We start from the raw sequence: 11,558 nt of genomic DNA, 5'->3' as shown, positions 1-11,558 counted from the left end.
AGTTTAATTAGACCATCAACTAGCACATATCCCAATGCCATCTCAATCCGACGGCTATCAGCCGGGGTGGGCATGTGCCCATGTGTGCACGGAATCCATATCTTGAATACAGAATAAATTTGGTAGTTCGAATTCAAATCCACACCCTTATTATGAAATAAAATAATTATTTGACATGGACATGACGTAAGTTCAACCTTTAAGCAATCTCATCTTTAGTGGATGATCATCTAGCTAAAAGGTAGATAACCACTTTATTATGCTACAAGACTATGAGTTTAAAATGATCTTAGACCATTTATTACGGGAGAGGCAAAAAAGGAAAGGCCAAATAGAGAATGAAGCGAGAGTACAAGAGAAAGTATTAACTTTATTCTACTCAAATTTATATTTTATAAAAGAGCTTTTCTCACATTCTGGTATGGTTCATATCAACCTCGCAAAAAAAAATGGTTTATTTATCAAAACAACTACCATCTTCTAATTGTTTCTCTCTACACTTGCACAAGATACTCCAAGTTTGGTGTGTATCTATCTACTCGTGTCTAGGATATAGATAGCTTCCTGGTTCGGCGTGCTCCCAGCTACTTGTGAACAGTTGACATGTGGCAGGAGAAGTGACGCCGCAAAGCTCTTGCGAGGCGCCGGTACGGTGGCGAGCAGAAAATTGGCCAAGCGCGCGTGCGTGCTCACCACAACCCAACGCCAACGCCCAACGAGTGCCTGTTGTGGCTGTGCCTTCCCACTACGAGTCTACGACTGTGGCGTAGGCTACCGATGATGCCACGCGGATTCATTTCGTGAGCTTCTACGGAAGTGCAGACCGGGGCACCCAGCGATCATGAACAGCTTACTTTTCAGTAGTGCAATTGCGTCACACAAAGATAATATTGCTTGGGGAGTGATAACGTTTTGTGGGGATCAAGCAAATACGCTACATCATGATAATGATCTACCTCTTATTGAGATTTATTTTTTCTCTTTGCTCCGCGTACAAGTTGAGCTCTAAGTTCAAATTTTGTAACAAGACGATGGAGAACATGATATGTATCATAAATATCCACATTGTATTTGTTCAAATTACCTTTGTATTTGTCTTCTGCCGCCGCCGGAAGACACCGCGGGTAGCGGTTGAAATGGGTATTACCCTCGCATACCCTGCCCATATCCACATTGAAACGGGCAATCCATACCCTCCCCAAAGAGTACGGGTATGGATTTGGGTATGGATGGTGGGTATCCAGTGGCATTTTGGTATGTATGTTAGAAAAAATACTTTAATATTTGTTTTATCACTACATTTCATGAATTTTGCATATATGGAGAATTAATTTAGAATTAGGTGCTCTTGTCCTATTAAATAATCATGAAACTTTCTTAGTTCGTTTTTTAAATTGGACTTAAAACTCAACTTGTACGTGGAATGAAAAGGCAAATCTTAGTAAGGGTTGATTGAACTAATTGAAATAGCTTGTGGTAGTAAACTGAGTGAAAGTTTTGGTCAGGATTCAAGTGGACAAAGTGGATTATATCATATGATTTTTATTTTTCCCCTCTCTGAGAAAAAGGTTCTAGAATCTCGATCAAGAGGTTCATAACTCCATATATATATCCAGTAAGAATAATGATAAGTAAATATAAGTTCAGTTAATGACCATACTGAACTAGCTTGTGCAGATGTACGGGCGTAGAGCTAGTAGCATTGATCACCGTAATCTATACTGTCGGAGGAATTCTCCAGCCGGGTGGCAGAAAGCACCCGCCTAATCCTAGTTAAGGATAGGTTTGGAGGAGACTTAGGAGCGCTCAATCGGTGGGCAGATGAACGCAGGAAGGACACGAGGATTTTAGAGTGGTTCGGGCCGCCGGAGCGTAATACCCTACGTCCACTTTGGTGTTGTATTGATTGTGTGAGCACGGATGCACCTTAGTTTGTGTTCGTGTGTGTCTGTCTGAACCTCTTTCTAATGAGTACACTCTCCCTTTTATAGTCCAAGGGGAGCGCTTACACTGTGCGGGGCCCCGACAGGTGGGCCCGGCCAACAGGAGCCTGCTCTATGAGAGATGTGGAGATCTTCATCTCCAGCTTCTCTCCGTAGTCTTCTCTATCGGAAAGTTGATGTGCGTATCTATAGCCAGGATATGGCCGTGTACAGCCTTGTCTTGCACAGTGTCCGGTGTCAGTGTTGCCCAACAATGAAGCCGTGCTGTCACTGTTGGGATGTAGCCTTCTGCCAGGCGGTGAAACAGCACTGACCCGTTGCGTGCGCACTGTTGCAGCGCACGCCTTGGCTCGCCTATTACAGGCCATCATCACGCACGCAGCGCGGTGACGGGACTGTACACAGTCCGCGCACTATGCACGGTGATACGACGCGCCGCCTTGGAAACAGGCGGGCTTACTGTGGTGTCAGCCTACCTGCCCCGTGTGTCAATGGCAGGCCGCTCTTTTTGACTTGGGCGCGCCCGGCCCAGCTACCGCATTAAACGCTGGTAGGTGGGCTGGAGACCAGCGAAGGGCCTCTAGCCGCAGGCACGCGGCAGGGCCAGCCCCGCTCCTTTTGCAGGACGGCACGTGGCGGCACCGGACCCCTTCCCGGGGGAGGGGGGTCCGGGCCCCCGAGGCCGGCAGGAGCGGACAGACGTGTGATGGCATGGCCATCACACGTGGCGGTCCCGGACCTCCCTAGGGGTCCGGGGTTTCGGGGGCAACCTGAGAGCTCGCCAGCCTCCCTGGGCACATGGAGGCCCCGGGCCCGGAGGTGCAGGGGGAGGGTCCGGAGACCACGGTCCCAGCTGCCAGGCCCAGACCGTGTGCCACGTTAGCCAGAAGGCGAGGGGGAGGTACCCCTGTCTGTGTGTACCGATATATACCGTACTCACATTAATTATAACACATATAGATAGGTGCTATCACAACCGGACATATAAATTAAATAATTTGAGAGGATTTTGATTAGTGAATAGAAAATTCAGATTACCATGTTTGTCTCATATGCTTAAGATATTAGAATATGCTGCTTGTGTATTTGTTTATTCGTTGATTAAATTTTTATCTTTATATGATTAGTATTTTATATGCTCAGTATCTGATTAGCTTTATATGTAATGCAGGACCGTTTTAGGTTGGCGAAACTAACGTTACAGCCGGTTTACTATGTGGTTGTGAAGTTATACTCGTACTCACCATATTTATCGCGAGTTTATATTTAATAAGCAGCCTCCTTTCCCTCGGTCTCTACAGTCGTGACTATGCAGTCTAAAATCATGTCGTCTCCCCAGGCAGTTCCACCCGAAGGGAGCACTTCTCTACGGCAACAAGTTCTCTCAACTGTTAAACACGGCTTTAAACGAGAACTACCGAGAGGTCTCTCCTATAGGATCCTTGGCACGAGACTTAAGACGCACAACCAGACTAGTGGATACGGGAAAAATAAAGAAAAGCTACTTTATTAAACCAAACAAGCTTACATATGGTTTTTCCTTTCGAGAAACCTCCAAACTCTTAAAAGATTGAACGGAAAAGATTACCTTACATTGAGTATTTTACTACAGACTTGGCTGCTATATTACGGGATGGTACTAGGAATTTTTATTAGCTTTTGGGACTCTCGCGGGATCTTTTCGCTCTTGGAGGCTCTGAATTCTCTCTTCGATGCCTTCTGCGTAGCATGTTCTCCTTGTATAGTGCCGTGGAGAGTGCTGAGGTCTTCGTTGCTTCATATCTTCTATGTTGAGCTGATCATTCTGTGTCATGGTGCAAACTTCATCGGTATGGTGCTAGTTTTTGGTAACTTATTCTGCATGGCGCTTTCTGTCTTGCATGGCCTTAACTGGAGTCGCTTCTTATGCATATTTTTTGGAACAAGTCCCATGTAGAATCTTGAAGACACCGTAGCTTGCTGAGTGCATGCTTGTCCATGCAGCGCTAGTGCATGCTATATCACAATCTGAAAAATTTTATTTATTTATCTATTTTTATCTATTTTTGGATTCTGCGGTAATTTTTTGGATTTTGTAGGATATATCTTCCACGCCCAAAGATTTGATAGTACCACTATCAAATTAAGGGAATGGGAATGTTATTGATGCTTCCACGCCCGATTTATTGATATTCATATCAATATTCAAGTGCTTTCAAGCCTGGCTGTGGCCGTGGATGTCCATCTTATCTTCTGGTGAGTCTTCCATTTTGTCATCTATTAACGAGAATTCAAATTTCTCATCCAAATCTTTCTTTAAATTTTCATTTTTTTCTTCGATTTCTTGTCTAGCTCATTCATTATTTGGTTCTTCATTTCATCCTTTAATTCATTCATAATTTATATTATGGGGAAGTTTGTTCAAATATTTCTATGATCTTCCAGTCTATATATTCACTATCTAGAGGATCTATTTCTTTTTGAAGAGTTTGTTTATAAGTTGGTCCAACGGACCTTCTTGGGCTCTATTTATTAGGGATGTTCTTTGTTGTATTCCTTTTATCTTTGCTAATTTGAAATTTTGGATGTATTCTTTGGCAGCTGGTTCTATATAATAGTTCACTCCCAATAAAGATCTTGCTTTAGTCAAGGCTTCATCAATCTCATTGTATTTTTTTTCATGACATTCCCACTTGGATCATATTTGCTTCTATTTTTGGGATATTATTTCTTCAAAAGTTATATATAGATCAGACTATTTTCCATCATAAACTACATATACTGGTTTTTGTTTAAGAGCTTCTGGAATATTTAGGATTGGTAGGATTTTGTTGATATGGTGGAAGTATTCGGCAAGGCTGTTTAGTATTGATAGCATGTAGCCTTTTCCTTCTCTTTTGTTGTTGTTTTGGAACTAGAAATTATCTAAAATATATTCTTGCACTTCATCTAAGATTATATGATCTCTTGGCTTGAATTTGTATGAATTTGGTGGGAATACTTTGAGCTTGTTGTATTGCCCAAAACAAATGTTTTGATTCCGCTAAAACTGACGCTTTTCTTCATCATTTCTGCAAGAAGGATGAACATGAAAAAGGTTAGGTAACTTGTTTTCTTTTCCTTTAATATGCTCAAAATTACTTTATATCCATTTCCAATAATGACATCTTCAAATAAAACCCATCTTCTAGTAGAACCTTTTTGCTATTTATTTGGTTATAGTAACGACAAATGGCTTCGCAATCCGTTCGCACTGTAAACTCTTTGAATCCTAAGCATATCTAAAGGCATTTAGCGCATGAATCATTGCTAAGATCTCTCTATCAGTGTTATTTACTCTTTTTAATTTATAGCTCCCTGAAGCATATCCATATTTTTTCTTCTATTTTTGGAGAATATTTATTTGGTTTCTTTTTTAATATGGCTCCACGTTCTCATATGGATGCATATGTTTCAATGATAAAATAATTATTGTCTAAAGGTAACTCTAAAGGTTGCAGGTTTTTAACTTTTTCCTTTATGACTTGGACTAATTTTACATCTTTAGAGTTGAAGTATTTTTCACCATTTTTTCTTAACTTTGCATATAGGGGTCCAGCAAATTTTGCTAGGTTATCAATATAGTTTCTAGCATAATTTACAATTCCAAGGAATTGTTGTAGAACCTTTTCGCCATTCATAGTATCAGGAATTGTAAGATTTTCTTTGCTATATGTTCTTGTAGATAAATTTTTCCTTCTCCTATTTTATGACCAAGAAAATTAATATTTTCTTTACATACTTGCATTTTATTTTTAGATAAAATTAACCCATTTTTTTCTACCTTTCTAAAGAAAACTTCTAAATGATCAATATGTTCTTTATAGGTTTTTGAAAAGACTAATAAATTATCTATATAGAGTAGTATATATTCATTAAATATGTTTTGTATTTTTCTTTGAAATAATGCAGGTGCAATTTTTTAATCCTAGTGGCATGACAAGCCATTCATAGTGTCCTTGTGGGCATGTGAAGGCGGTCCAAAGAATGGACTCTTCGGCCATTTTTACTTGCCAGAATCCTGCCTTTAGATCAAATTTTAAAAAATATTTACTATCTTATATTCTATTGATCCATTTTTGTTTATTGGGTATATTGTAAGCATCATCTACTGTATTATCATTAAGTCTCTTATAATTTATTACTATTCTAGATTTTTCTCTAACTATTTCATTATGCTTTCTTACTATAAAAGCTGTAGATCTATGAGGGCTTCTACTTTCTCTTATTGCTCCTAGCTTTATTAATTCTTCAATATGCATCTTGAATTCTTCTATGTCTTTTGGAGTAGCTTCTATGGGGCTAGTTTTGATTATATGATCAGGTTAATTATATTAAGTTTGCAAACAATAGCACTTTTATCCCAATACTTCATTGGAATTTCCCCAATTATTTGAATATCTTCTAGTCTGGAAAATTCTTTCTATATCCTTTTTAGAATTTGTATCTCTATACCAGTTTGGTGCAAAAGATTGCAGTCCAATGCATTCTATATGATAGTTTTCTGCATAATATGCTTCGATATTTTCACTAAGGTCTATAGTATTTGATTCAAGATTTTTCAGATTTTATGTCATTGATTTATAAACATTGTTGGGTGCCTTTTACTTTTCTTACTTCAGAAATAAATGGAACATTATCGTGATAAGGGATAAATGTTACCCTTTGTTCAGTTAGTATGAGGGCGCTTATGGAATTTTGTAAACATCATAACCCTATTATCATATCATCATTTATTAATGATAGGTCTCTTATGATAATTTCATCTATATATATCTAGTTCTCTTTATATATGATTCAATATTATATGCTATTTGGTTATGGACTTTTATTATACCGGACATATCTATGGAAACTTTAGCTTTGTCATTAACTATAGTGGTAACTAATTCAGGGCATCTTGAAGTTTCTCCATAATACCTTATTTTTCTTTCTTTTCCTAATTCTACTTCCATGGCTTCCATAGAATTTTCTAAATTGCATATACTTTCATCATCTAGGAAGTCAATATTATTATCAGATTAATTGAATATATCACTATTGCATTCTTCATATTCTTCTTCTTCTTCGTAACTTTCCAAAAGTAGATTATTATTTATATCCTATTATTTTTCTTCACTTGGAACCTATCCTTTGGGAGTTTATGACTAGCATCTTCTTTCCTTTCAATCAATTTTTTGTTTTCTTTTATATGTAAACTATTTGTAGCTAGATTTTTGTTTATCTATAGCTTTTTAATTCTTCAAATTTCTCTTATTAGGAGTAGCTCCTTTTCTCTTATCTTAGAACAATCTATTGCCATTTCAGTTTTATATTCCCTATCTATTTTCTTTAAAATTTCTTCATAGTGCTTAATTTTATCATTTAAAACTGTTTTTCCATACATTCAGATATACTATGTCTTCTGCTATCTGATGCTTCTGAGTCTAAGTTTCCTATGGATTTTATCTTTTAGTTTGTAAATCTAATACTAGTTCCTCCTATGCTATTGTTATAACTAATATAACCCTCAGTTTGTTTTAAGGTCTTACTTTCTGTAAGCTCACTTATTTTCCATTCTTCTCCCGCTCTTTCTTCAGAACTAATTTTTAAAGGGCTCATAAATTTTATTCTTTTTTATTGCATACTTTCAATTACATCATTTACATTTACTTTATATCTGGTACCACTTATATTAGTTAGTCTTCCTATAAATTCTATACTAACTAAAAAATTAGTTCCCTTGAAATCTTCATAACCCTTTGTTTGAAAGCCAAGGCTCATTTTTTTCTATGAATTCTTTTATAGGCATAATAGATCTGGAGCTATATGAGCTATATAGATGATTAGATTATTTTCATTCATATCTCCTTCAACAAATCCCATTGCTGCTTTATTTATGCAATCCCATCTTTTATCTAGTAGTGATATTAAAACTTTTGTTCCTAGCTTTTTTCTAGTCATTCACTTTATTCCTATGATATACATACCTTGGTGAATATATTTGTAACATGAATATTCTAAGCAGGGAGAGGTGATTCGTTTCGTAAGCTTCTTGCGTGCGTGTGTGTTTGGGAGGGCACCCACCACCACCGGTGACCCTAGAAAAGTTTGTTTTTGGATTGTGGGCCTTGTCCATACCCTCGATACGAATGACATGAGCTGCATGGTTGTAGCTACCTAGTTGCTAGCTCGGAATTGGCACGCACGCACGCGTAGTACGTAGATAGGCTATTGTGCTTTTAAAAAAAATCTCTCCCGAGATCTTGCTGATGTACCTGTCAAATTTGGTGGCGGTTGGATTTAATTTCTATTCAAACGGTTTGTATCCAACCCGCGCAACCGTATGTCCTTATCCCCGCCTTCACTCTCTCCATCCAATTCGTCTCCAAACTAGCGCTGAGATATATGTCTCGTCTCAAGATGGTGGCACCATGCCCTCGCGCCTCTCTCCCCTTCCTAGGATTCTATTGTTGTTGGCCGCAGCACGAATGCAGCATGGCGACAGCATCCTCACCCTCCTTTCGCGGGTTTCATCTCTCATCCTAATGATTCACGGCCCACCATTTCTTCTTTGACTCTGGCATACTCGACAACCTATGTATGCTGTTTGTCGGTACATACGGACAGGGGTACCTCTTGCTAGGGTGTCCGGCTCTGGTGTGTGCGCCAAGCGCATTGTGGTGGACGCGCACCACCACATGCTCGGCCACCTCTCCTCGATCATCGCCAAGGAGCTGCTCAACGGCCAGAAGGTCGTGGTGGTCCGCTGCGAGGAAATCTGCATGTCCGGCGGCCTCGACCACCAGGGAGTCGTCTGCCAGAGTGTCCAACCTGATGGGCATGAGGTTATCCGTGACTGCGCCCTAGGCCTTTAGGGTGATGAGGGGTACGGCCCGGGCCTGACAGCTGGGGTCACAGTCTCCGAGCCTCCCCCCGTGCTCTTACAGATCCGGCGCCTCCACGTACCCCTCGAGGACAGGGTGCTCAGGAATGGCCTCCACGGGCCCGGACCCCCCCGGAGGGGGGGTGTGGCAGAACCAACCTGAATTATACCGGCTCAAGTACGCGAGTCCTCTCTGGAGGGCTACCTCGTGCTTCAAACGGTATAACCCTATTGGCCTGTCGGGTAACGTCCCGATCAACCACCGAACGCAGGATCCAACAAGGTACCTCACACGAAGGTGAGTCCAGAGATATAAATGCCATTATATTTTACATCACAAGCAGATATATTACAAAAGTATACAAAACATCATTAGTTCCCAGTGAAGGGAGATTATTACAAAACAGGTTTTAGTTTTAAGTCAAAACAGCGGAGTTTAAAAGCGTAAATATTGTACATGTCGTTATTACAAATACCATGCTAGCCCTGGCATGATATCACTCGGCGGAATCCGTGTTGGCCGGGGACGGATCCCACTCCACGGACCAACCATCAGGCAAGGGGTAGGGCCACGGTGTAATGAATGCTGGCTCATCAGGGAGATTACCTGAAGTAAATCAACAAAGCAAGGCTGAGTATACTAATACTCAGCAAGATTTACCCGCTCATGGTATACTTAGCCATGTATCTAGACTTATGCAGGCTTTTCAGGTTTTGGGTAGAGTTTTCAGCTGAAAAGCAACAAAGAGTAGATCCTTATTTTCAACTTTTAGTTTTCAGGTTCTAGTTGATTAACCATTCTAGATAAGCACCTGTAACTACTCACACATGGTAGAATCTTTAATCAAACATCATCTTTGATAATCACAAAGTTACTCTTGTTACTCTATGTGGTAAAGGGATCAAGCAGTCTCAACCATCGTGAGAAGCGGACGATTCTGAATCGAATTCAACCTTGCAAGGGTAAACCTAACACACACGCTTGGAACACCAAAGGGTCGTTCCGAAGCAACCGTTTACCTTTCATTCCGACTCGTGGATCAGATCCACCACAAGCGACTGCAGGACCATACGCACTTCCAAAGTGCAGGACGTACGTCTGTAGCGCGACTACAAAACTCGTACTCCTGGTTGCCCAGCAACACGTATTCCTGCACGTAGAACAAAGTAATCAAAAGAAGCAAATACATGTAGTGGGGGGTATGTCCACTCCTCGGGCCGATTGGTTACTAGGCTTACCGCTTACCATATTTCACGGTATGTGGCTAGTACTTTCAAACGCTTAACCACCGTTACCACACACTGCGACCTTATCCATTTCAATAACACTGACAGGGTATCATCTCAAACATGATACTCCTTAAAATTCCCGTCCGTCATCCTTATAGTGAATACCGAAAAGTAAACATTACAATTCCTATATCGCGCGAGTGACAGGAAATCACTCGACTTCTACCGGTCCTATAAGCAGAGCAGCTATTCGGACTCAAGTACTAGTGTTCAATACATCGGTTCCTGGAATTATGCAGCTAAGGTTTCCAAACAACTCCTAAGAACTTAATGCATAAAGACATATATAAATAGTATAGTTTGCAGTGTAATAAAGTAGGGTTATGTCCGGGGCTTGCCTTCGCTGGTGGGGCTGGGGTTATTCAAATTAATATCTTCTGAACCTTGGTTCGGGGCTTCAGAGAATTCCGCGGCGAAGTTCCCGGGGTCTTCAGGACAAACTCCTTCTGGTTCCGGAATCAGCTGATAATCTCTGTCGGCAAGAGCGGTCGAGTCTATATGAAATGCAGAGTTACAATTTATGGAATGCATATACTTTTATGTTATTTTACAATAAAGTTGCAATCCAAATAAAATAATATTACATTTCAACAAATAACCTAACTACCCTTTACTGGGCAGTCATTTATCGAGTATCAACTAAACTAACTAGTTACGCTAAGCAACAGGGTGGGTTACTCTAAACATCTATACTAACTTCATTAGGTAGCATGTTTGATTATCTAATTGGTTGGTGTATAGGTCTTGGTCTTAACCGATGAGGATGCATCAGGTTTAGCCGATTGATGTGCTTTGGTTATGTCTAACAGAGGCGTGTCTTAACAGAGATGTGCTTAAGCATTATCCTAGGTAACTAGGTGTGGTTGCATCGGCTGGATTACGTCAACACAACAATTGAGTGCCGTACAGCCGATGGAGTTATCTAAGTTAGACCTATTTCAAGAATTAGGTGCAACAGATCACTAATATCAAACTAGGTTGGTGAGACCATAAGTGCGGAATTAGACTAAAGAGGATGTGGTTGAGGGTATGTAACCGGTAAGCATATAGCCGATCTCTCAGCCGATAAATCGGCTGATAACAGTGTGTGGATAAGGATGGGAAAACTAAGGATTGACCGGCCATATTTGACCACTATGGGAAACAACTGGAATCGGCTTAGATCAATGGGTAATAGAACTCTAAGGTCGTGTGTGCATCGACTAGGTGCAGCCGATACGTTATCTAAATCGAATGGCTAGTTGATCACTGTGCGCATTGGCATAGCCGATTTGTGTTTTTAGCAAACTAGTCGATCTGTGAACATCAGCATGCTAGTCGATCAGGGTAAGTAACTATTTGATTGCGTATTAGTAAACTAGTCGAAAGTGTGAGCATCGGCCGAGCTAATATGTGCGCATGCGTTAGATTTGTGAATCGGCACAAGTAGCCGATTCCCTATG

This window comes from Panicum hallii, chromosome 2 (assembly GCF_002211085.1).
Source record: "Panicum hallii strain FIL2 chromosome 2, PHallii_v3.1, whole genome shotgun sequence".
In the NCBI taxonomy this organism is placed as follows: domain Eukaryota; kingdom Viridiplantae; phylum Streptophyta; class Magnoliopsida; order Poales; family Poaceae; genus Panicum; species Panicum hallii.
Note: the sequence above shows the minus strand (reverse complement) of the source record.